Source organism: Leucopleurus acutus (genome assembly GCF_964270905.1).
Source record: "Leucopleurus acutus genome assembly, chromosome: 17".
Lineage (NCBI taxonomy): Eukaryota > Metazoa > Chordata > Mammalia > Artiodactyla > Delphinidae > Leucopleurus > Leucopleurus acutus.
The window spans coordinates 12,376,271-12,403,823 of NC_139159.1; the positions used below are offsets into that span (position 1 = coordinate 12,376,271).

The 27,553-nt window shown below is 39.4% G+C and overlaps 1 protein-coding gene across 3 annotated transcripts in view; it reads left to right on the forward strand.

Annotated features, from left to right (window-relative positions):
* Window positions 1-2,925: 2,925 nt before the first annotated feature.
* LOC309974327 (serine/threonine-protein kinase Sgk3) overlaps window positions 2,926-27,553 on the forward strand; it is a 112,795-nt gene continuing 88,167 nt past the window's right edge. For 2 of the 3 annotated variants that reach the window (XM_082858937.1, XM_082858940.1), the window contains exon 1: window positions 2,926-3,268. The gene's annotated coding sequence lies outside the window, so the exon portion shown is untranslated. Of the gene's footprint in view, window positions 3,269-8,359; window positions 8,585-27,553 lie in introns of those variants that run through there. The other variant, XM_082858938.1, reaches the window with a different exon arrangement.

Sequence of the window (27,553 nt, forward strand, 5' to 3'; positions counted from 1 at the left end):
CGCAACTGGAGAAAGCTTGTGTGCAGCAACGAAAACCCAATGCAGCCAAAAATAAATAAATTTTTAAAAAAGATCATAAACCAGAACTCACTTAAAAATAAAAAACAACAGGCACTCATCTCATCATAACATATTATTTAAAAAGAAATACTGTATAACCTGGTTAGGTAGTTTTTTGTTTTTTTTTTATGTTTGGGTCAATAGTTTACAGTATTGACAGTCCAGTTATCTAAACTTCTGAACATAACTATATCTTAGTATTTTATGATTTTTTCCTATTACTTTTAGGACTGCTACAAAAATCCCAAAACTCTAAAAACTGACCATTCTTTTTATTTATTTTTTATTTTTATTGCAGTACGCGGGCCTCTCACTGTTGTGGCCTCTCCCGTTGCGGAGCACAGGCTCCGGACGCGCAGGCTCATTGGCCATGGCTCACGGGCCCAGCCGCTCCGCGGCATGTGGGATCTTCCCGGACCGGGGCACGAACCCGCGTCCCCTGCATCGGCAGGCGGACTCTCAACCACTGCGCCACCAGGGAAGCCCTTTTTTTATTTTTTATTTATTTTTTATTTTGACCATTCTTTATAGTAGTGCAAATGAAATATGAAATACTGGCATTTTTGTATCTGTGTTAGAGCTAACAATAACGATGATGACAATAGCAATCAACTGAATAATATGTTCCAGTCATTCTACTAGGTTCATTTGATCCTCATAGCAATTTCATGAGATAAGCACTATTACTATCTGTTTTACTGAGGAGAAAAAAATACTGTTATCATCCTTACGTTCCTGACAAAACCTTTGCTTGCAGAGGTGAAATAATTTGTCGGAAGTAGAAAGTGGCAGAGCCACAACTTAAATTTGGGTCTGTCCGATTCCAAAGCTTGTGCTCATAATGTCTACATTATAGATATAACAGATGAACACAACATTTGCCCAATCTGCATGAACTGAATCATATTTTCAAACAAAATACTGGAATCCAGAGTCTAACAAAAAACTTTCTCTATTTAAAAAATGTACTTACATGAATTTACATGAAACCTTTTATAAAGGCATAAACATCAACTAGATATTGCTGAACATTCAACAACTTTTACAGTGTAAACTTAAAAGAAATTGGAAACATAAAGGAAAAAGGAGATATGATCTTTATCTATAGGTGAATATGATTGATCAAAATGATCAGTCTTAAAGTGTGTACTTTAATTTTAAGTGAAAAAACCCTTCAATAGTTTGTGAATATATTTATGACCTCTAGTGTTCTGAGAAATCAAGCTATTAAATTGCAGCTCTCAGATTATAAAGGCAAAATACCCAACGTTTTATCAGTTGAACGTCACCTGCCAACTTTTGTCTTGAAGCATTTGTGGGAGTTGGAGGGTGTGTGTGTGTGTGTGTGTGTGTGTGTGTGTGTGTGTGTGTGTGTGTTCTTCACGGCAGGAGGACAAATTTATCTTGGAAATACAATGGTTCCCAGATGTTTGTTTTTCAAACAAAAGAAAAAAGAAGTTGAAAAGTGGTGATAGCCAGGTATTTGTCTCTGAAGTGAGAATGATATGATTCCACTTGGAGTTCATTGTCACAAAAGTTCCTTTTGTCTGAGAAATTTTTCAGCACTGTGACTATGGCTTTAGTTAAGATATATCACTGATCACTTACTGATTTTGTTTCAAGAGAGGAACTTCTCTAGCTTCTCTGTGCTTTATTGTGCAGATTGCTTTGTATGGATCACGGTAAAAACATATAAAGGACCACTGGCAATGTGTTGATTAGTATCTACTGAATTTTAGAATCCACTGTATTTTATATCCATTTCTGTATGCCACTGAATATCACTGTTTAGAAAGTTTTGTAGGATTATTATGTTTTGAACTATAAAAGTATTTGATTCACAAACCATTTTCTTTAAGAAGGAGAAGGCCATACAATGTTAATTGACATCAGAAATGAATATTCTTACCTTTTCTGTGAGACTAAATTTTTGAATATTTTAAATATAAGGAAATGTCCCCTGAATTTAGGGAAGCCACACATAAATCAGTTCTTCTAATTACCTTTATTAGTTCGTTTGTTCATAGATTTGTGGCAAGTTCTCTAGAATCATATGAGCTAAAGTATAGGTCATTGACTCAAAATCTGAAATACGATATGCACGTGGGATTCTTTAAATAGTTGTTTGAGTCTATCTTCAAGTGACATCTGATAAAACCTAACTGGTTGTGGGGCAAAACCAAAAAGCACTCTACTTCAAACTCTTGACCACTTCACTCCACACCCATTTAATCACGCACACATTCTGTACCTCTCTTCACCCTGTCTGAAAAAAAAAAGATTCATATGGCTCTAAAATGCAACTTCTGTATTTAAATAGCCAGAGTAATAAGAAGCTGTACAGTGTGCCCTCAGCTGACCTGGAGATTAATGGAATGCCAATATACACACAGACACACGCGCGCGCACACACACACACACACACACACACAGAGGATCCAAAAAGAGGTGTGGAAAGGAAGTTTCTCTGTATAAAGGATCTGCCAATCTGTGAAAGCGCTCTCCTGTCTTACAAAGGCCAAAACTCTGCTGATGAAAAAGTAGAAAACTGTTCAGAGAATGCTAAATGAAGCATGAAGCATGAAGCATAAGTGTTCCCCTGAATTATCTGGATACTTATTCACCTCTCTGAGTGTCCAGTTTACACCCCATCACATGCCCTCCAGGCCACTCCCGGGTGGCTCTCGTCTCTCCGGGCGTCCGGCGGTCCTGCTCCCTTCGCGCCAGGGTCAAGTTCCCCCGCCGAGCCCGGGCGCTAGGGCCCACGCCGTTCTTGGGCCCCTGGGCATTGGTCACTATAAGCTGAGCAGCGAGAAACAAACGAAGAGTATGAGCCTCTAGGCGGGATCCCGCGGGGTCCTATGAACTTTGCGCCCACGGCGAGGGGCCGGACCTCGCGCTGCGCCGGGGCTCTCGCGCGGGTTCTCGGGGAAGCGGGAGGACAGCGGGTCTCCGCGGCGGGGGCACAGCTCAGCCTGCGGCTACTTCCCGGCGCCAGCCGCCCCGCAGCCGGCAGCCGGCGCCTAACCCGGAGCACGGCCGGACGCCCAGCTCTCCCCGGCGGCCCCGCGCACCCTGCGGGAGGAGCCGGCCGCCGTGACGCGTCAGGGAGGAAGCGCCAGCGCCCGGCGGCCCTGCCGGGAAGGAGGAAGCGTGAGTGCGCTCGGCTCCGCGCCCGCCGCGCGGGGAGGCAGCACCACGGAGCCGGGTAAGTGCGGAGCCGCCGGGACCCGAGGCGGGTGGGCGGGCGGGCGGCAGGGTCCGCGCGCTTCCGGGCCGCAGTCAGGCCCCTCGGGCGGGTGAGACGGGGCGGGGCGAGGGGAGCCCGGGCCTCGCCTGCTGCCTCTTCCCAGAGATAACGTGACTTTCCCGGGTCCCCTGGCAGCGCCCCCTCCCTCAGCCTGGAAACCTCCGAGTTGGTCGGAGGGGAAGAACCATACCCCCGGCCCAGGCTTCGGCTCTGAGAGTTTTGTGGTCTTTGTTTGCTCGAGGTGAACTCAGATTCTACCTTCCTATTCCTAAACGCCCGAGTGGTGTCTTGGCGCGGGGGGCGGGTGTTGTTAACCCGTGAGCGGTTTCGGAGCGTAGAGGAGCCGGGAACCGGGGGGTGGGAGATCCCACCCACGCCACAACCTGAGGTCAAGAGTGGATGCGGGTCATCTGTGAGAACCGGGATGGAGGAGGCCTCGGAGCGGAGGGCATGGAAATCATTAACCTGTTGTCAGCGGACCTGTAGTCTGCGACTTCCGTGCGTGGCTGCCCTTTACGTTCCCTGTGATTTGAACCCCTTCTATGCCTTTTAAAGTGCATCTGGCTCTATAGATTCCCACCTTAGCATTGGTATGTGCCATCTAGAAATGCTTTGAGATTTTTAGATTCTGTCCTTTTCAGTGGTGGTTACTTGGAAAGATAGAAAAGAGAATTCATCTCTTGAGACTTAAACTCTTTCATTATTTAATTTTGCAGTGATCTCTGAACCATGATTAGAATTTCAGTACTGCACAAGACTCTGTAGGGTACACTTGAGGTGCAGGAATAAGTACAGAGCACGACAGTTTCCAAAGCTTTATCAAGGTAAAAAAAAATAGTAGATCGTTGTGTATTTTGATGCTCTACTTTGTCACTGGTTAATAATTCACCTGGCCAATCTGGGAAGTGCTTTATTTATTTATCAAACACTTAGATAGCTCTTACATGTGTTAGGCTCTTTCTAAATGCTTTATAAATATTAACTCAAAATGTTAAATTATAGCAGTTCTAACAACGAAGAGGCTATGCATACTTCAGTTCCCTGAATGTCATTGCAAGAGCTAGAAACATTAGAGGAAGTTTCAGGCATATTTTAGGACTGGGTGTGCCTTCTGGCTCTCTGTTTCCAGTCCTGTAAGCAAGCCACCACCCCTCCACTCCCTGGGGGAAGGGAGTCTGGAGCCACGGGAGTGAGACCTCTTCCTTGCAGATCTCTGGCCACATGCCTAGCATCTTCCGTAACATGGTCTTTCTCATCTGCCATAGTGCCCATCCTTAGCTAACTCTGGAGAGACCAGAACTTCCCCCTTTCTTCAAGTGCCACTGCACTGAGGCTAATTTTGTTTCCTTCCCGATATGATTGACAATTTATTTGACTGTAGCTTATATTTTAGGGTCAGACTGAACTTGAAATGTACCATAAAATAGAACATTTTTGTTTGAACACATCAATGTAACAAATAATGCTTTGTAATTTTACTGCCATTTGCTGCAGGTAACACTGAGTTGATGGATCAACCTTCTAGGTAACCATTTTGTGATTTGCAGATATGTAGAGAGCATATTTTCCAGGATTAAGTGTCCTCTTCAAATGAGTGCCTTGGCCTGATGGCCAGATTGAGACCCAAAATGGTGAATAAAACAAACACGGTTCTTGTCATTATGGTGATTATGAATCTGATGTCAAAATCTGCACGTCATACTAGCTTTCTCTCTCTGTTTCATGTATTTAAATTTCCAGGGAGATGATTAAATGACACTCTAAGCCTTATTTAATAAGATTATGAAGTGTCTCCCAGAAGCAGGAAGGCTCACTTTCCTCTGATATAATTTATGGCACACAGACATTCATGAATTCAATTCAGCCAAATGACAACTAACACTTTCATGGTTTACAAAGTCCTTCCAGGTATACTTATTTGCTCTTCAGAGGGTCCTTGTGAGGTTGGTAGCCATTTTTTAGTCCTTTTTTTACAGATGAGGAAACTGAGGCATAGAAATGTTAAAATGCTTTATCCAGGGTGGCACAGCTGGTAAGAGGCAGAGCTTGAATGGAGAGCAGGTGTGTGGACAGTGTCTGGCACATGCCAGCCTGTAATAAACATTTGTGGAATAAATGATTCCCAATGACTTCAGATTTCTTGCTATTTCAAAACATTATGCCTCTCAAACCCCTTAGTTGATTTGTGCCCAAGAGATTGCCAGGCCTAGTCCAATGTTTCTCTGTTATTTCAAACAGTATCTGCTACAACATATTTTCTACAAAAGGGATGAGATGGAATGCCCTTTGAACTCATTTCTTGGGATTTAGCATCTCTGTTTTTTTTTTTTAATTAATTTATTTGGCTGCGTGGGGTCTTAGTTGCAGTACGCAGGATCTTCCTTGCAGCATGCAGGATCTTCTCGTTGCAGCATGTGGGATCTAGTTCCCTGACCAGGGATCGAACCTGGGCCCCCTGCTTTGGGAGCGTGGAGTCTTAACCGCTGGGCCACAAGGGAAGTCCCTCATCTCTGGTTTTTGAAAAAACAAATAGGTTTGTTATTTTTTTTTCCTTTCTCAAGCATCCTACTTTTTTCCTCTGAATTGGAGAGAGTTAAGATTGGACACATAGATTTCGTGTTTGTGTTGACAGCTTTCTTGTCTCTCCCTGCTCATTTAAGGTCCTTTTTAAGGACTACAAATCACTGTAGGTTTTCAATGTAAGTGAAGTGATTCAGCTACCTAGATTTATGATCAAGTTCACATACAATGACCATAGGTATTGTAATTTGTTTTGAAGTGTCTGACATCACTACTGTGTTTTTTGAAGTATTGCAATTACTTTAATATAAAGGGTCTTTTAAAAAACAACAACAACAAAAAATCCCTCAACTTTTTATCCTTCAAATATAACTCTGTATCCTAAAGTATGTTACCTCCAGATGGATAACTTTCAATGAGAGAGGTCAATATGGCCATTACCTAGTGGGAGGAATTGGGAAGGGCTATCGAGAAAAATGAGAGATGGAGTGGCCCTTCCCATGAGGGATACTAGACGGTAGGAAACCCTTAATGAAGCCAGACCAAGTCATCTGCCTGTCAGCCTTATTCTGCGTGGGGGTGGAATAAAATACTTTTGAAACCTGCCTTGTTCAGAAACCACTTTACCTTTTCCAATCCTCAGGGTTGGTTTTTTTTTTTCTCTTTTAAAAAAATTCATGTAAATTACTGACTAAACTGCTGATTCATGAAACTCAAATTATGTAACACGTTATTCCTGACAGAAACAGCTCCCACATTATTTTAAGGGACTCAGTGTCTCTGTTTTCCTTTACCTATTGCATTCCTTATAGTGGAATCTTTGTTCTCATTTCACTTTTTTTTTTTTTTTTTTGCGGTACGCGGGCCTCTCACTGTTGTGGCCTCTCCGGTTGCAGAGCACAGGCTCCGGACGCGCAGGCTCAGTGGCCATGGCTTATGGGCCCAGCTGCTCCGCGGCATGTGGGATCCTCTCGGACCAGGGCACGAACCCGCGTCCCCTGCGTTGGCAGGCGGACTCTCAACCACTGCGCCACCAGGGAAACCCCCTACATCATTGTTTTTGACAGCTGCATAGTATTCCACTTTGTAGTTAATAATTTATCCATTTTCTATTTCTATTATCTATATGTTCTTTTAAAAATATTTAAATCACCAAAGTAATATTTTTAAGAAAAATTCAAAGAAAAAAAGTATCATCAGTAAACCTACCACTCAATAATCACTATTAGCATTTTAGAGTATATCCTTCTAAACTTTCATTTGTGTGTGCATATCCATATTTCCAATGACATTAAAATTTTTCTTTTATGCGGGCTTGCTTTGTTGGTTAGAGAATCATGTTTATTTAGTCAACCAACGTCATAGATTCCAGGCACTTTTGAACCAATTATTTTACTACATTTCCTGGCCACCTGCCATTCCCCAAATCTGGAAAACACTACTGGAAATTTATACTACTGCTCATAAAGAGGATGAGGCAAGGGTGTGTGGATGGACAAATCCATTCAGATCAGCAAAAAGCATATATCCTTTTGATGGAGGTCAGTCAATATTCTAAGTACATCTAAAATACAAGATATTTAAGAAGAGAAATGATAGAATATTCATATATCATAGATTATGATCACTAAAGGAAAAGCAGAAATAATGGACCTGAACGAAGGAAAAAATGTTGAATTCAGTTAAAAATTAGAACAGTTGAACTTCAGATGTTTTGAAATAGTCTCCTAATGATAAGTACATTGTTTGGAGTAATTGGTTTAACAAACTCCCTCCAATGGTAGGAATAGGTGACCTTGAAGTTTCTTGTGATCCTGTTATATTATAGGCTATCTCAGAGTTAGTAACACTTGATTTAGTATAATTTCATGCATACAACTCTCTAGTTACTAACCCCACCAGTTTTTCCAGACAGCATCTGTCTGGGCTAATCTCTCCACGCCCTTTTTCTTCTCCTACAGCACATGTGCACAGGCTGTCGCCCACACTTTTCTCTTATATCCTTTTGTGGCTTTCCTCCACTTTCTGAGAGCTTAGTCCCCCTTTTAACCTTGTTCTTTTTTCCTCTTCTTCCAGCTTTTGCTTTAAGAAAATTTCTCTCTGTCCTTTCTCCATCGCACTCTCTTCATTTTGGTCTTGAGCAAAGAAGATACTAATCATGGTGATACAGTTAAGAACAAGCCTTTAATAAGGAAAAGGAAAGCTTTTAGTTTGGGAGGAAAGGTAGATATTATAAAGAACTAGTAGTTGAGAATACCCAGTAATTTCTTTCAGAATTTCCACAGAAGTCTCCACCCACCTCCTCGCCTCTAAATAAGCTGTTTTTCCTTAAGCACTGGCATGTATGATAAAATTTAAAACTGTTTATATATATATATTTTTGGTTCATGTCACTGCAGTAGCATTGTTTTGTGCTATTTTTTTTTCCCCATTGAAGATGTTAGATTGAGTAGAGTGTGCTTTGGTCTTGAAAGCTCACTTCTAGGTAAAATCACTGATTCCTTTAGGAAATACATCTGAAGTTCTAGATCTCTGGTATAAAAACAATCTCTTTGTTTTTAAGTAAGTTGAAGACTAAGAAGGTTATCTGAGACCAGAGGTTAGCAGTCTGTGAGAAATGGTGTATCAAGGTTCCAAACCCTTTTCTTCCAGACTTTCATCCGCAGAGAAATGTATTGGTGAGAAGCACATGTAGATCAGCCTTCCATCCTTGGGAATTAGTGAAGAAACAATGCTGGCTGCAGGAATATTAAGGTGTCCCTGGGGACTCTCTCAAAACGTGCATGTTGGGGATCAAGCCCAGGTAGCTGACTTCATACCAACTTCAGCTCACCTGTAAAGGTGCTTGGGCCAAACATTATGAGGAGCTCAGTACCAAGGCAATAGCTACTTAGGTTACACTGAGAGTAAAGGCCTATTTTTTCATAAACATGAATGAAAAAGGTTTTGAGAAGACATTTTTATTCTGCTTCCAAACAACATGGTGCTAAAATTGATGATGCCTTAAACATGAAAGCACTGTATTATTTGCTTATTTGAACCTGGACCACTGTTAATAAACACTCAGAAGTTAAGATTATACTTTAATTTTTAAAAAATGGTTGTTGGTTTTGTAGTTCTAAGTGTACCTAGTGGTGCATAGTTTACATTTTTTTAGCCCATTTTGACATCAGTACCTTTCTTTTTTCTAATTCATCTCCTTTTACCCCCACTCTGTCTTCTTATGAATATTTGGTTTAATTTATTTTTTTGTCTGTAGGAAATGATTTTTTTTTATTTAATGGAAGTTAAGATTCTCCAATATTTTAGCAGAGAAGAGTTTTTAAGAGATTTATAAGACTATGCCCCTTTTCCCCTTTGATTTTTGTCTCTGCCATAGATTTCCTTTATTTCAAATTCCTACTAACATTAACATCATTTTTTTTTAAATTTTATTTATTTTTGGCTGCATTGCTGCATGCGGGCTTTCTCCAGTTGTGGCGAGCGGGGACTACTTTTCATTGTGGTGCACGGGCTTCTCATTGCAGTGGCTTCTCTTGTTGTGGAGCACGGGCTCTAGGCATGCATGCTTCAGTAGTTGTGGCTTGCGGGCTCTAGAGCGCAGGCTCAGTAGTTGTGGCGCATGGGCTTAGTTGCTCTGTGGAATGTGGGATCTTCCCGGACCAGGGCTTGAACCTGTGTCCCCTGCGTTGTCAGGCAGATTCTTAACCACTGAGCCACCAGGGGAGTCCCTATTTATTGTCTTTTTGATGATAGCCATTTTAATAGGGGTAAGGTAGTATCTCATTGCGGTTTTGATTTGCATTTCACGGATGATTAGTGATGTTGTGTATCTTTTCATGTGCCTGTTGGCTGTGTGTATGTCATCTTTAGAAAAGTGTCTGTTTGGGTCCTCTGCCCATTTTTTTATTTGGGTTGTTTGTTTTTTGATGTTGAGCTGTATGAGTTCTTTGTATATTTTGGATATTAACCCCTTATCAGATATATCGTTTGCAAATATTTCCTCCTATTCAGTAGGCAGCCTTTTCATTTTGTTGATAGTTTCCTGCCCTGTGCAAAAGCTTTTTAGTTTGATGTAGTTCCATTTGTTTATTTTTGCTTCTATTTTAAATAAGGTTTCCTTTATTCATTTTCACACTTTCACTGGAACATTTTAGGATAAAATTTTGCCTTTGAGATGTAGAATGATATATATAAGTTGCTACTTCTGTGTAGAAAAACAAGAAAAAATATATTTTCGCTTTGTCCAAGCATAAATAAGGATACATAAGAGATTAACAGTGTTTCTGTCTATTTTGGGGATTGGGTAATGAGAACTGGGTGGGTGGGGACAGGAGTGGGAAGCAGACTTTTCACTGAGTCTCTTTTATATTTTCTTTGTTTTTTAACCAGGTGAATATATAAACCACTGTAAAAGTAGTTTTAAAAATTGTCTGTGGGTTTGGTGATTTTAGAAAATAAAGGTTGGTTTACTTTTAGTTTTCAGATAATTCTGCTCTTTTCAGTACAAGCTAAACCAAATAGTTTCATTCAGCATGATTTTTGTAGTTTTTGAAGAGCAAAGAGTTCTAATATTTATTTTGTACCTACCATGTTCTGGGTGCTTTAGAGACTTTATTTTATTAAATACTCATAATAACTCCGTGGTGTAGGTGGTAGTTTCATTTTACAGATGAGCAAATTAGGGTTTAGTGAGGCTTTGAAGGTGGCCATGTGTGGCCAACACGGGGCAGAGCTGATCTGATCAGGTCTACCTGGCTTTACCAGGGGGTCCCCTGTGCTTTTGAGAAGTGGGTAAAGGCTGACTCCCCTCAAAGCCCCTCATCAGAAAGAACAGGCAGAAATGATTTACAGGTAACTCTGATTACCATCTGCTGATGAGGCAATGGTTAAATGAGTTTTGAAAACTGGCTTTTCATTTTTACTTTATGGTTCTGAGATGATATTAATGTTTTAATCTAGAAACTGCTGCCAGGCTTCAGGAAGGAAGCTACTGAAAATGTTTTAAATATCGTATATTTCTTCCCTAATAGAAAAGAGCTTAAAATTCTAAATTTAATTGCTGGATATGTTAAATTTTCTTAACCTATAGAATTTGAATGTCTTATGTTTGATCTGCAGAGCTGTCAAATTCCTACTGTTAGCAACCAGTGCCCAATGAACTTTGCTAACACTGACAAATGCTGTTGTCATATTCTGAAATCCCTTAATGGTGATAACCAGCCCTATTTATATTAATCCTTGGAAATAGAGCCATCAGCCAGTACAGTCTATCATTTTGCTGATTTATGTTGGGTATTAGCTAACGCAAGTATATTGTGTCTTGGCACATAGTGGGATGAGCTCTTGTTTAACTAAGTAGGAATGAAAGAACATTTTAGGTCTGAATTCCTATGATTCTGTTATGTAATAAAATATATTTATGTTCTGGGCAAAGATTGTGAGAAAGATACTGAGGAAATTCAAATGACAAGAGAAGTTTAAAATGTCACAGAAAGTGAATGGAGAAGACAGAATAAACCCATAGCATACAGTGGAGTCTCTTACACTTAATACAATACATTAAAGAGAAAAGCAGCTTTATTGAGACTTAATTGATATGCCATTAAATTCATCTTTTTAAAGTGTACAAGTCAGTGGTTTAGGCACAGAATTGTGCAGACATCATCACTGTCTAATTCCAGAACGTTTTCATCATCCCCTAAAGAAACCCTGGACTCATCAGCAGTCACTCATCCCTCATTCCCTGTCTACCTGTTCCCATCTCCCCCCAGCCTGTGGCAATGATGAATCTCCTTTCTGTATATATAGATTTGCCTATTCTAGATATTTCATAAAAAGTGGAACCTTATGGGAATTCCCTGGCAGTCCGGTGGTTAAGACTTGGCGCTTTCGCTGTTACGGCCGGAGTTCAGTCCCTGGTCAGGGAACTAAGATCCCTCGAGCCACGACCAAAAAAAAACCAAACAACAACGTGGAATCTTATGATATGTGGTCTTTTGTGACTGGTTTATTTCACTTGGCATAATGTTTTTAAGGTCCATCTACATTGTAGCATGTAGTACTTCATGTCTTTTTATTGCTGAAAAATATTCCATTTTATCAGTATACCATATTTTGCTTATTCATTCATCTATTAATGGACAGTTGGGTTGTTTCCACTTTTTGGCAGTTATTAGTAATGCTGCTGTGAATATTCATGTGAAGTTTTTTGTATGGACATCTGCTTTCATTTCTCTTGGGTGTATAGCTAGCAGCAGAATTGCTGGGTCATGTGTAACTCAGTTTAGCTTTTTGAGGAATTGCCAAACTGTTTTCCAGTATCTGCACTATTTTACAAGCCCACCAGTAAGGTAAGAGGGTTCAAATTTCTCCAGATCCTCACCAACACTTATTGTCTGTCTTTTTGGACTTTAGTCATTTTAGTGGGTGTGAAGTGGTATCTCATTGAGGTTTTGATTTTCATTTTCTTAATGACTAATGATATTGAGCATCTTTCATGTGCTTATTGATCATTTGTAACCTTCTTTGGAGAAATGTCTTTTCAGATATTTTTTAATTGGGTTATTTGTCTTTTTTTGCTGAATTGTACGAGTTCTCTACATATTCTGGATGCCCATTATATGATTTACAAATATTTCTTCCATTTTGTGGATTTTCTCTTCCACTTTCCTTATGGTTTCCCTTGAAGCACTAAAGTTTTTAATTTTGATGAAGTCCAGTTAATTTATTCTTCTGTCACTTGTGCTTTTGGTGTCATGCCATTAATCTAAGAAATTATTGCCTAACCCAAGGTCACAAAGATTTACTACTGTGTTTTCTTCTAAGAGCCTTATAGTTTTATTTCTTACTTTTAGATCGTTGATCTGTTTTTTTAGGTTTTGTTTTGTTTTGTTTTTTTGTTTTTTTGTGGTCCGCGGGCCTCTCACTGTTGTGGCCTCTCCCGTTGCGGAGGACGGGCTCCGGAGCAGGCTCAGCGGCCGTGGCCTACGGGCCCATCCGCTCTGCGGCATGTGAGATCTTCCCGGACTGGGGCACGAACCCGTGTGGCCTGCATCGGCAGGCGGACTCTCAACCACTGCGCCACCAGGGAAGCCCTATCTTATTTATTTTATACCTAGTAGTTTGTACCTCTTAATTCCTTTCCCCTATCTTTCCCCTCCCCGCCACTTCTCTCCCACTGGTAACCACTAGTTTGTTCTCTGTATCTATAAGACTGTTTCTATTTTTTTGTATTCATTCTTTTATTTTATTTTTTAGATTCTGCGTATAAGTGGAAAGCTCTGTCTTAATGCCAGTGCCACGCTGCGTTATTCTTAGCTTAGTGTGGCTTTGTAGTAAGTTTTGGAACCAGAAAGTGTGAGTCCTCCAACTTGGTTCTCTTTCAAGATTACTCTCTTATTTTGGGTCAAATGCATTTCCATATGAATTTTAGGGTCAGCTTGTCAATTTATGAAAAAATGGCAAGGAATTTTGATAGGGATTGCATTGAATCTGTAGATCAGTTTGGAGAGTATTGCCATCTTAACAATATTTTAGTCTTCAGATCCATGAACATTGGTTGTTTTTCCATTTATTAAGGCATTCTATAATTGCTTTTAACAATGTTTTGTAGTTTTCAGTGTACAAGTCTTACACTTCTTTTGTTAAAATTTATTCCTAAGTATCTTATTCTTCTTGATGCTATTGTTAGTGGAATTGTTTTTTTAATTCATTTAATGTTTACTCATACTACTGTATAGAAATACAATTGATTTTTTAATCGAGTATAATTTATATAACATTATATTAGTACAATTTTTGAATATTGATCTTGTATTCTTCGTTCTTGCTGAACTTATTTGTTAGTTTAAATAGTTTTTTGGTGGATTCATCAGGATTTTTTACGCTGTCAACCCTCCATATTTGGGAGTTTCGCATGCCCAGATACAGAGGGTGGACTGTATTCATGTACTATTCCATTTTATATAAGGGGCTTTAGCATCCAATTTCAGTATCTGCAGGGGCTCCTGGAACCAGTCCCTCATGGATACCAAGAGACAGCTGTATCATCATATCATCTGCTCATAGAGATAGTTTTAGTCTTCCTTATCAACCTGAAATGCTTTTATAATTTTTTTTTTTGCCTAGTTGCTCTGGCTAGAACCTTCAGTGTTAAAGAGAAGTGAAGAGAGCTGATATGTTTGTCTTATTTCTGATCTCAGGGGAAGAGCATTCAGTCTTTCACCATTACATGTGATGTTAACTGTGGTTTATTTGTAGATGCCCCTTATTAGTTGGAGGAAATTCTCTTCTGTTTGAAGTTTGTTATGCTTTTATAATTAAAGAGTGTTAGATTTTGTCAAATGCCTTTTCTGCATCTATTGAGATGATTGTGTGGTTTTTGTCCTTTATTCTGTTAATACAGTGTATTACATTGATTAGTTTTCAGATGATAAACCAACTTTGCATTCCTGGGATAAACCATATTTGGTCATGGTATATAATCCTTTTTATATGTTGCTCGATTTGATTTACTGGTATTTTATTGAGGACTTTTGCACCTATATTGACCTATAACTTTCGTTTTTTGTGATATCTTCATTTGGTTTTGGTAGGATAATACTGGCCTTGTTAGTTCCTTCCTCTTCTTTTTTCTTGCGGTGGGGGGTAGATTTTGTGAATGATTTATATTAATTCTTCTTCAAATATTTGGTAGAATTCACCAATGAAGCCATTTGGACCTGGGCTTTTCTTTGTAGGACTTTTTTTTTTTTTTTTCAGATTACTAATTCAGTCTTTACTTGTTATGTATATACTCAGATAGGTTCTATTTCTTCTTTTTTTTTTTTTTTGCTGTACGCGGGCCTCTCACTACTGCGGCCTCTCCCGCTGCGGAGCACAGGCTCCGAAAGCGCAGGCTCAGCGGCCATGGCTCACGGGCCCAGCCGCTCCGCGGCACATGGGATCCTCCTGGACCGGGGCACGAGCCCGTGTCCCCTGCATCGGCAGGCGGACTCTCAACCACTGCGCCACCAGGGAAGCCCTCTATTTCTTCTTGACTTAGTTTCAGTAGCTTTTTCCTTTCTACAAATTTGTTCATTTCATCTGGTTATCTAATTTGTTGGTATACAGTTGTTCATAGTATTCTTTTAAAATTCTTTTTACTTCTGTGAGGTTGGTAGTGTTGTTCCCTCTTTCATTCCTTATTTAGTAATGAGTCTTTTCTCTTTTATTCTCAATCAATCTAGGTAAAGGTTTACCAATTTTGTTAAATTTTTTCCAAAGAAGCAACTTTTGTTTCCAATGATTTTTCTCTATTGTTTTTCTATTCTCTTTCATTAATTTCAGCTCTAATCATTATGACTTTCTTCCTTCTGCTTGCTTTGGGTTTAGCTCTCTTCTTTTTCTAGTTTCTTAAGGGGGAAGGTTAGGCTGTTATTCTGAATTTTTTTTCCTTTGATATAGGCATTCATGGCTATAAAATTCCCTCCAAACATTATATTAGCTGAATTCTGGAATTTTTGGTATGTTATGTTTTCATTTTTATTCATTTGAAAGTACTTCCTAATTTCTCTTGTGATTTTTTTTTCTTTGACTCATTGGTTACTTAAGAGTGTGTTAATTTCCACATATTTGTGAATTTACCAAATTTCCTTTTGTTATTGCTCCCTAATTTTTTTTAAATTTACGTTTTATTGAAGTATAGTTGAATTACAATTTTGTGTTAATTACTGTTGTACAACAAAGTGACTCAGTTATACATATAAATACATTCTTTTTCATATTATTTTCCATTATGATTTATCAGGGGATATTGAATATAGTTCCCTGTGCTATACAGTAGGATCTTGTTGTTTATCCATTTTATATATACCAGTTTGCATCTGCTAATCCCAAACTCCCAATCCAACACTCTCCCACCCTCCTCCCCCTTGGCAACCACTAGTCTATTCTCTATGTCCCTGATTCTGTTCCCATTTTATAGGTAGGTTCATTTGTGTCATATTTTAGATTCCACATGTAAGTGATATCATATGGTATTTGCCTTTCTCCTTCTGACTTACTTCACTTAGTATGATAATCTCTGGTTGCATCCATGTTGCTGCAAATGGCATTATTTTGTTCTTTTTTATGGCTGAGTAGCATTCCATTGTATATACGCACCACACCTTCTTTATCCATTCATCTGTCGACGGATGTTTAGGTTGTTTCCATGTCTTGGCTATTGTGAATAGTGCTGCTATGAACATAGGGTTGCATGTATCTTTTTGAATTAAGAGTTTTGTCTAGATATACGCCCAGGAGTGGAATTGCAGGATCATATGGTAATTCTATTTTTAGTTTTCTGAGGAACCTCCATACCGTTTTCCACAGTGGCGGCACCAACTTACATTCCCACAGTGTAGGAGGGTTTCCTTTTCTCCACACCCTCTCCAGCATTTGTTATTTGTAGACTTTTTAATGATGGCCATTCTGACTGGTGTGAGGTGGTACCTCACTGTAGTTTTGATTTGCATCTCTCTAATAATTTATTGCTCTCTAATTTAAATCCATTGTTTTCTGAGAACATACTTTGTATGATTTCTGTCCTTGTAAATTTAATGAGGCCTTCTCATGGCCTAATATATAGACTATCCTAGAGAATGCTTTATGTGCACTGGAGAAGAATGTGTATTTTGCTTTTGTTGGGAGGAATGTTCCAGAGATATCTATTAGGTCCAGTTGATTCATGGTGTTGTTCACATCTTCTCTTTCCTTATTAATCTTCTTCCTGGTTGTTCCTCTTAATATTTTTAAACATTATTTTAATGTTTCATATTGGTATAAATATGAAAACCTGCTATCAAGATAAAAGACTCAAATGCAAACTTACAATGTTGTTTTAGTGGGCTATTTAAACAGAATTAAGTTATAAAATTATTTACTTTCAAATTTTAAATTTAACTTTAGTTCAGTGCTGTTTTCTCAGGTCCATGATTCTTTTGTCTATATGTGATAGGATTTGCTAGTAAAGTGCTCTGGAATGTTTTTGAAACTGTATTGACACTCATCTCAAATAAATGAACATTCCTGTTTGATCAACTTATTTGTTAGGAATTAAAAGTTTATTTGCTAATGTGTGGTTGAAATGACAGCTCCAAAAAAAGTAACAAATAGTACTACATCTTCATGGTAACCAGAATTAGTAAATGGCTAAATTTTCTTTCTGGTATTTCATGGTAACATTATTTGATCCATACCTCCAAGAATTCTATGAAATACACATTTCAAAATTTGCAGTGGGGCTTCCCTGGTGGCGCAGTGGGGCTTCCCTGGTGGCGCAGTGGTTGAGAGTCCGCCTGCCAATGCGGGGGACACGTGTTCGTGCCCCGGTCCAGGAAGATCCCACATGCCGCGGAGCGGCTAGGCCCGTGAGCCATGGCTGCTGAGCCTGCACATCCGGAGCCTGTGCTCCGCAACGGGAGAGGCCACAACAGTGAGAGGCCCACGTACCACAAAAAAAAAATAATAATAATAATTTGCAATAGTAGAGAGGCCATGTGAGATCCAGTTAGCAGAGGCAATTTAAAATGTATCTACATATCAGGCTTCCCTGGTGGCACAGTGGTTGAGAATCTGCCTGCTAATGCAGGGGACACAGGTTCGAGCCCTGGTCTGGGAGGATCCCACATGCCGTGGAGTAACTAGGCCCGTGAGCCACAACTACTGAGCCTGCCTGTCTGGAGCCTGTGCTCGGCAACAAGAGAGGCCGTGACAGTGAGAGGCCCGCGCACCGCAATGAAGAGTGGCTCCCGCTTGCCAGAAATAGAGAAAGCCCTCGCACAGAAACGAAGACCCAACACAGCAAAAATAAATAAAATAAATTAATAAACTCCTACCCCCAACATCTTCTTTAAAAAAAAAAAATGTATCTACATATGAATACCAGTAAATTATTTTCCTCAACTAAAAATACTTGGGCATTTTAGCACCATGTGTTTGTAAAGACAATATTTGACTTTGCCTTGTAGCACAAATAGAAATTATTCTGTATTTAAAAAATAAACTATTGTTTTGAAATTATAAAAAACCCCACATTTTAGTGTTGTTTTAAAAAAAAACTCTATTTGTAGTAAGAGTGATCCCTCATTTAATGAATCCTGTCTTCTGACAGTGACCATTTTGGAAGGCCATTTGGCCTAGGTAGATAAAAGGAACGGATCAGAACGTAGAGGAGAAATGCTACATCATTTCTAGATTATGGTGGCAGGGGGCTGCGGGGAACAGCAGATCAGGAGAAAGCATTAATTGCAGAACAAACAACAACTACAGAAGAATCAAAAAGAATGTGATAGTGGAAAAAGTATAGAAATAGGAGGAGGAGGAGGTAGCTGCAGAAGTCTTTATTGGTCCTTGGCAGAGGGGCTGGTACCCAGAAATGCATTCCTAGGCTTTCTAAATCCTTATTTACCTCTGGGAGGGAAATTCCTGAGAGTGAAGTGTGTTGTTGGAACACAGCCTATTCAGTAGTATAGTCATTGCAGTAATTGAATTACCTCTTGCCATTTAGTTCATGTGGCATATTCTCTTTTGGCAACACTGAATGTCCAAAGGAGTGGATGTGATTCTTTTATCAAGTCTTTTTAAATCTTTTAGCTGACTTAGGGAAGAGATGAGAGATGTGAAAATGCCTGCCTTAGTTAAGGGCACAAAGTAGGAACCTGATAAACTTTGGCTGTTATTAACTTGTCCATAACATTCTATAATATTTAGTAGCCTAGACTAGGGAATTTAGGAGGCCTAGGTTATACTGTTAGATCTGCCACTAACTTGTGAAGTGATCCTTAGCAAGTGACTTTATTTTCTTTGACGGTAAATTACCCAAAGTTCTTCTACCTCTAAAATTCTATGGTTCTATTAAATTCATATAGAAAAAAAAGCTTTAAATAAAAATTATTCTTTTAATAGAGGTGGAAGTTTTTGTTTTTGTTCTCAACTTTTACAATTTTAACTAGGGTACACTACATGAATAAGATTCTTTAGAGCATTATCTAAAGCCAACCACTGATTTATTTGAAAACAAAGGGTTTCTTTGCAGTGTCATTTAGCTTGGCATTGCCATGAATCCAATAATTATTCTGCACTAATCAGAGAACAGTAATGCAGTTGTACTTAAATTTAGAGTTCCACACAGCCATTCACAGGGATGAATCGAGGTGAACAAGTACTTCTAACTTAATTTGCAAAAATTCTAAATGTACTGGTGGAGTTCACTGCAGGAATCATAGTGTAAAGTAGGTTGGGAGTGTGACTAAGATCATGAGAGGCTGTTGGAGAAACTATTGCTGCTTTTTATTATATTTGTCTTCTGGGTCTGTGTGATTTTTAATAAAAAGTTAATGATAACGTAGATTTCAGGAGCATTTTTACCATTTTGAAATGTTGACGTATGGTGTGACAGAGAATGAATTGTTGTGGTTGGTCACCTTTTCTTTTTGTTTTTTGGCTACGCTGCGTGGCATGTGGGATCTTAGTTCCCCAAACAGGGATTGAACCTGCACCCCCTGCATTGGAAGCGCAAAGTCTGGACCATTGGACCCCCGGGGAAGTCCCACCTTTGTTTTTAAATGAAGCCAATGCCTGGCTTTAATAATGCTGTATGGAATCAAAATCAAATCAAAACTTTGTTTTCCTTTACACTCACTGCATGCAATACTCTGACATTTCTGTATTCCGGTTCCCAAATGTGTGGTAGTTTTTCCCACACCAGGCAATTCTGAGACACCAGCTGGGTGTCGTACAATTTAACTCAGTGCTGACACTGTCTACTTGGAGATCTCACAGGTTAAGGGCTCAATTCTGAATAACAGCACCCCTACCTTTTAACTGCCAATTGCAAGTCCAGGTTGTTACCTGGGCTTCTGACCAAGGGCTATAAATCGGTTTCGCACGACTTCTTCCTTGGTTTCAATTAATTTCCTCAGTACTCAGGAAAACAGCTTACTTACTAGATTACCAGTTTATCATAAAAGGATCTAACTCAGGAACAGCCAGATGGCAGAGATGCTTAGGGGAGGGTATGTGGGAAAGGACAAGGGCACTTCCAGGTGCGCCACTCTCTCCACACCTCCAGGTGCACCAACTTGGAAGCTCTCCCAGCCTCTCCTTCTGGGTTTTTATGGAGGCTTCGTTATGTAGGCATGGTTGATTAACTCATTGGCCATTGATAATTGGTTCAACCTCCAGCCCCTCTCCCCTCCCCAGAGGTGGGGGAAACTAAAAGCTCCAACCTTCTAACTAATCAGATTGGTTGCCCTAGCAACCAGTTCCCAGCCTTAAATTACCTAGGGGCTTTCTAAATCACTTTGTTAACATACAGTTAGGTGTGACTGAAAGAGGCTTATTATATGAATAACAAAAGATACCTATTTCACCTTTATTTCTCTTATCACTTAGGAAATTCTAAGGGTTTTAGTTCTGTGCCAGAAACAGATGTACGAAATATATCAATATCTGTATCTAATCTTAATATAAATCACAATATAATAGTCGTATACCTTGTTTAAAAATTATTGAAGTTATGAGAACTAAATTTTTTTCTGCCTCTATTAAAAGAATACACTTTAAATATCCATTTGAGGTTTCATGGGAAAACCAGGAGGCAAGTCATCTAAGTGTCCTGTGGGTTTTTCTTTTCTTAAATTTTAAACTCTTACTATTAAAGTTCATTTACCGTAATTCTGTGTACATTGCCTTAAGTTCAGTTTTAAAAGGAGGGGAAAGTGGAAAACAAGTTGCGAAACACTGAGGATGTTGGTAATGAGTCATTATGGTTTATTGTGTAAGTATGTACAAAAATGGGAGGATCTGTCAGGTGTACAGCTCTCCTAAAACGACAGATTCCCCAAATCCTTAATGAAAAGGATGGTGTATATGTTCAATGGAAGTCTCTTCTCATGCACTTTCTAATCATTAAAATATAAAGTTTGGGACACTTGGAAAAGGTTTTGGGTAAGTGATTGTGTCGAAGGCTAGGTATTTGTAGGGTAATTCTGCTCTACCCTGGTCAGCATTCGCTCTTAAGTCTTTCTAGGACCCACCTGATCTAGCCCTATTTTAGTGGATAGTATTGACTTTCAAACTTACTTTTCCTTGTGAAAAAGCAAGGAGCACTTTTTCATTTCATCTGAGGTAGTTAGCTACAGACTTAACATTTTCAGCTTAAAAAGCAATTTTCTTTTAATGTCTGTCATTAAAGTTTACCACTCAGGTTTCAATTTTTATGTTTCTCTTATAATTAAAGCAGAATGAGTCTTTGGACTGTGGCATTTAATAGAACCTTTAGTCAAGCTTTAGTGTAATCATATGTAAAAATAAAATATTTATTTAAAATATGTATGTTACAAAATGGAATGAATGTCATCGACAGGCATTGTTGTGTATAGAAGTAACAGGTTGCCTCTGGTGACTCATCTATTTTCAGCTCTTGTGAGAGATTATACTAATTGTGGATAAGAATGGGGGTCTGGATTCACCCAGACCATAGTTCAAATAGGTGTTCATTCATCACTTATAGTTTCTTCACCTGTAGAATAGGCATAGTAATAGGACATAACTCATAGGGTTTGAAATAAATAATGCTTGTAAAGCACTTAACACAGTGCTTGTGATATGGTAGGTAACTCAGTAAATGTCTGTAATTGATAACATTCTGAATGGATAAAATTTTATGGCCTTAACTTTCTTTTTTTGTTAATTACTTCAAAGGAAGACCACAGCTTCTCCTTCATTAAGTCCTAAGAAGCTGTGGTCTTCCTTTGGACTCACAAAGTCATTAAGCTCCTCCTAAGGGAGGAGGTCTGGAGAATCTGGAGGAGGGATTCTTTAGAGATGATCAAGGTGATAACCCCATGCCCACAATGTGTCTCCAGGTGTCTGACTTCAGCCCATTGCCTTCTTTGAGCTATACTCCCTCTCTATGGGTGATTAAAGTTACTCTTCCTGGTTTACATGCCTCTTGAGCTGATGACTCCCAAGTCCATGATTCCTGTCCTGACCTTTATACCTTGCCCTTCAGACCGATATGTCTGTTGCCTACTGCTAGATAAGCAGCTTCCCATAGTGCTACCCTGCAGGTAGTTCAAATTCAACATGTGTAAAACGAAGTATATCTACTCTCCTCTTGATGCCCTACCCCCACTTTTCACCAATTTCATCTTCCTTTTATCACCCCTGTTCAATTTATGGCATCACCATCCACCCAGAAACTTGAGAGGCATTCTAGACTTTGTCTCCCTTACTGCCTACATCCTGTCATTTACAAAGGCTTCCTGATTTTATCACCTGGATATTTCTCAAGTCTGTCCCATCTGTTCTAAGTCTGCTATAGCCTCTTGGGGCCCTCATCATCTTCTGCCTTTTTCAGTGGCCCCCTCTTAAGAAATTTTTCTTCCCCCCTCCATTCATTCTCCATATTGCTTTCAAAGTGGCCTAAAGCGAAGATCTGACCATTGTCATTCCTACCTATAAATACCTTCTTCATTTCTTGTAATATCAAGTCAAGGTCTTTAGCATGGCTTGTCAGGCTTACGGTGATCCTCTAACCTCTTCGTATCTACTGGAATTTTCGGACTCATGCTTTCAGTTCCAAAGCTCCAGTAATAGTAATTACTCCCACGCACACTATGCTCACGCACCCGTGTGTCCGTCTGTTGTTCACTAACTTACCTAATTGTCAGTGGTACTGAGCTCAAGAGCCACCTTCTTTAGGGCATCTTCCTTAACCTTCATTTTCCTCCCTACACTGCCTCCCCAAAATTAAGCACTGACCTCTACTCTGCGCTTCCACTGTAACCTCTGGATACTTCTGTCCTAACACTCTATTGTCTTGGAAATGTCTCCTGCAGCCCACAAGGAAGTCTTGGGTGCTCTGAGACACCCTCAACAGGGCTTCTGCTTATTCCAGAGGTGGGAGTCATAGTTGTCATTAACATTATTTATTGACACAGGAGCACCAACAAAGTAAGAAAAGAGTTAGAAAAATGTGATTTGGTTCTATGAAAATAATAAGTTCAGCCATTTCAGGAAGACTCCCCTTACTACACCAGAATGCTGACATTACTGTGACTTGGCGCTCAATAATTTTTATTTATTTCATTAAATGTCAGGTTAGAGCATATAAAGTTATTTGACTGTAATATAGCACAGCTCTTAAAACATAGTAGAACTGCAAAAAAATCTTTGTTGCATGAATGAATACTAAACTTCATCTGTGCAAACTGAGCCTTTGTAGTTGATTGCTTATGTCAGTCTGGTCATCTGCTCACATCTTTAAAAACAGGCTAAAAACAAAATGGAGGAAAAAAATAACCCTCATTCTATTCCACATACCAGGAGAGACTAATCTTCTTAAAGCCCTTTTTTAATTGCATGCCTACCTTTCTTAACCTACAATAGCTCTTTATTAGCTCAAGTCCAAACTCCTCACCCCATCTTACCTATTCAGCCTAATTTTGGGCAACGCTTCTACAGAATCAGTCCATGCAGTTAGATCAGTTTACTTCACAGGCAGAGTAGGCAGGAAGTTTTGACTGGTTGTTCTTCCTTGGAGCAGATTTTGACTTTTCAAATCTAGGCTTTGGCATCAGCGTATAGACTTTAAAGTTATATATTAGTAAACTAAACGAAAACTTTGTATTCACTAAATATTTATTGAATGCTCACTACGGGTCAGGCACTGTACCATTGAATGGGGCTTTGGTGATAATCAAAATCAACATAATCTTTGCCCTCATGGAGATTCTGGTCTAATTGTGAACATTAATAATTATGATACAGGGTGTAAAGTGCCCCTCTAGGAGCCCACAGCAAGGGCGCCTAACCCAGCTGTGGGATTGGGGAGGGCTTCACAGGCTCAGTGACATCTAGCTTGATGGCAGTTGATGGGCTGTGCGTTACAGGCTGAAGGAACAGCAGGTGCAGAAGTCTAGTAGGAAGAGAGCCTGGCACACTCAAGAAAGTGAGAGAACTTTCTTAAGGCTAGAACTCAGGTACAGTACAAGGAGCTATCTGTATTACTGTAGTAGACCGTGAGGGAAAAGAAAGGAGATCTCTTTGTCCTATCAGAGACTTGCTTCTTCTTTGAGGAAAACAAATCAGAATGAGTAGAATAGGCTCCTTTTTGTTTTGCTGACTGCGCCGCTTCTAGTCACATATCATGTTGTTTTTAATTTATGTAATCTTTATGCATGTAAAATTAATGTCGTACTGAGATGGTATAGACATCCCCGCAGTTTGCTAGCACACTCCTCCCGCCACTCTCATCTTCACCTTCCCACCCCGCCACCAGCCTCCCCAGTGCTTGGAGCCCTTCCTTCGATCCGCCACTTGGATCTCCAGTGCAATTGGAATCACATGACTCCTTAGCATAGTGTTCAAGCCTTTTGTGATCAGTCTCCAACCTACCTCTCTGTCTCCATTTTCTACTTCTCTCCTTCATCCAGACTTAGCCTTTGCTCTGCCGTACCTTTAGCACACCCTATGTTTTCCTGATTTTAAGTCTTTATTACCTTCCCTTCACCTGGCATAACCTTCTTCCCTTTCACTGCTCGTCAAACTATGATGCTTTCTAGAAAGCTCAGTTCACACACTTCTTCTATCAAGTCTCTGATTTCTTATTATCTTTCTTGCCTCCTCCAGTTCTCTACTCCTTGAGAGTGTTTCTTCTTTCTTTTTAATAAAACGTACCATAGTCTCTTCCAGTGCTTTAAAAATGTGGGTTGCAACCAATTAGAGACTCGTGAAGCCAATTTAGTGGGTTGTGACCATCACTTAAAACCTGGAATAAAATAGACCAGAAGAGAAAATGTCAAAATATGTTGTATATAAGAAGAGGTAATGCTTTTGTTCTGTGGTACTTTTGTTGCAGTAATAGATATATATGAGTGTGCTGGCTCATCATACTAAGAACTATCTCTTGGACAAAAAAGTTTGAAAAACACTGGTTCACATCTTATCTATGAATTAGCTCTCCAATTAGATTATATATTACTTTAGGACAGGGATTTCTCACTCAGGCTCTAAATATTCTCCACCCTCTCCACTTTATATATAGTATCTAGGGTATTTTGTTCATCATAAGTGTTGATTTTCTTTGAACTTTTCTCTAATTCTTCCTAAATCCTAGGAAGAGCCTTGACAGAATTTCCCATACAGTTCAGTCTAGCAGATTGGAATCTCCATTTTCCCCTCTGGAAATTTCCTCTAGGAGTCCTCTGTACTCCAGTTCCCATCTGGACTGCTACCACACAGCTGTCATTCTGGGAATTCTCTTCGCCTCTCTTACCTGGGCTGGATCCCTTGCTGCCTCTTTTTTGGTTTATTCTGTTATTTTGGTAGAGCACATAGTCCAATAGCTTGCTGAAAAGGAGTACATGAAATCATCTGAAAATGCCTATATTCTCCCTTCACAATTGAGTGATAGTTTGGCGGGCTATAAGAATTTTCTGGTTGAAAATTGTTTTCCCTCAGACTTTTAAAAGCATTGCTCCACTGTCTTCTAGTTTTTACGGTTGGTATTAAGAAGCCATGCCATTCTTATTCCTGAACTTTTGTATGTGAACTTCTTCTTCCTTTCTGGAAGCTCTTAAGATCTTTTGGTACCTTCTGTAATGAAATTTTACAATGATCTGCCTTAGGAGGTACCTCTCTTCAGCCATTGTGCTAGGTACTCAATGTACCTTTTTTTTTTGGCCATGCCCTGTGGCCTGTGGGATCCTAGTTCCCCTACCAGGGATCGACCCTGCACTCCCTGCAATGGAAGCGCAGAGTCTTAACCACTGGACTGCCAGGGAAGTCCCCCTCAATGTACCTTTTAAATCTGGAATTTGTGTTGTTCATGTCTCAGAAGAAAAATTCTTTGCTAATTTCATTATCACTGTTTTCTCTTTGTAGATCTTTGATTAGTTATGATCTTCTGGATTGGTCTCTAAATTTATTACCTGTTTTCCTGTTGTCCGTCTCTTGGTGTTTTTGTTTTACTTTCCATAAGAATCCCTCAACTTTCTTCCAAGCTTTCCATTGAATTTTTTGTTTTTGCTGTCATTATCACTTTCCAAGAGCTCTTTATTATTCTCTAATTGTGCTTTTTAAGATTATTTTATTTAAAAAAATCTTTCATTCATATAATATCTTCTGTCTCTATGAAGTGATTTTTTTTTTTTTGGTAGATGAAAACCTTTTGTCTACTCCTAGCATTCTATTTTCTGTTTTTAATGTAGTCTAGTTTTTTATTTTTTTTAATGTTTGTCCTTTATGTTAGAGGTTTCCTTAAGTGCCTGATAATTATTTAAGAGTAAGACACTAAAAGAATATATTAAAAACAGAATAAAAGTTCTGTGTATCTTGGTAGAACTTGTTAAAGGTAGAGACCATCACAGATTTCATCAGCAGCCCCTCTTCTCAGGACCATACAGTTTTCCCACATAAGAAGCCTCTCATTTCCTGCCTGTTGCCCCAAAGCCTGAGCCTGTTCTCGGGACCTAAAGGTTAGGTCAGCTGGCTCCTACCTAGTGTCCCCTCTCAGGCTCTCAGGTTTCACCTTCTGCCACTGCACCCATTTCCCACTCATCCACAGGCTTTCTGCTTCATGTAGGATGGCGTTTTTGTTGTGTTTTCCCTGTTTTGAGATGACTTCTGAGAGGAAGAGGTGAAACTTCTTTATGCCAACATTTTAAAACAAGAAGTTCTTTCCTGAACTTTTCAGTTTACAAGTTCCTCTGTATACATCATTAAAAATGGAAGGGATATGCTGATGTTTCTCCAACATGGGGATGTTGAGACCTAATTAATCAATGTTAATGCGTTTATGAAGATGAAATCTTCGTGTAAGTATTCATTGGCAGGCTGTTTTCCACACATTCTTTGACATGTGTGCTGTTTTAGGATAAAGCTAAAAAGCCTCTTATCTTTTAAACTTTTAGCCACTTAGCAATTCAGTTTTTTAAAAATATGTTTGATTTGCTCAGTCTTTATCAAAAATTAATGCAGTGTGTTTCACAGCATAACATGGCAGGTAGAACACAAGCATAAGTGTTGGACTTGAGTGCCAGCACTGCCATTTGCTACGTGAATTTGAACAAATTACTTAATATTTCATTTTCCCCATCTGTAAAATGGAGTTCATAAGGTTTCCTTATAGAGATTCCATGAGAGAATGCATGTGAAGTCCTTAGCACGGGGCTTGCCTCCATCAATGGTAGCTCATTCTGTTGAGGTATGTAAAGCATCTAGCACAGTGCCTTTTCCTCCTACTTGCATCCTACTTACTCAGGATGTTCTGCTGAGTCAAAACTACCAGTTGGAAGTTATATAATACAGCTCCTTTCTTTTACTAATTCTTAGGAGATTTAATTTGGAGATAGTTTGGGTAAATTCCAAAAACCACTGCCACTAAAGTAGTATTTATTTATGCTCAGAGCTTTCTAAAGAGTTGATCCCGTCTGTGCTGAATTAGCAACCTATAAAAACAATGGTGAACTGGTGGAGGGAACTGTAAATTTTGGGAATAATTTATTTGCCAAGCTACTTAGGCTTTGGGTATTACCAAGGAAAATTTATGAATATGTCAAGCCTTGATAGATTCTTCCTTTTTATTGTTACTGTACTATAAATATGCTGGGCTCATCCTGCCTGTGGGGCATGTTTTGTCCAGACTGTTACTGGCATCACCAGAATCACGATCCTCCTGGACCTGACTTAATG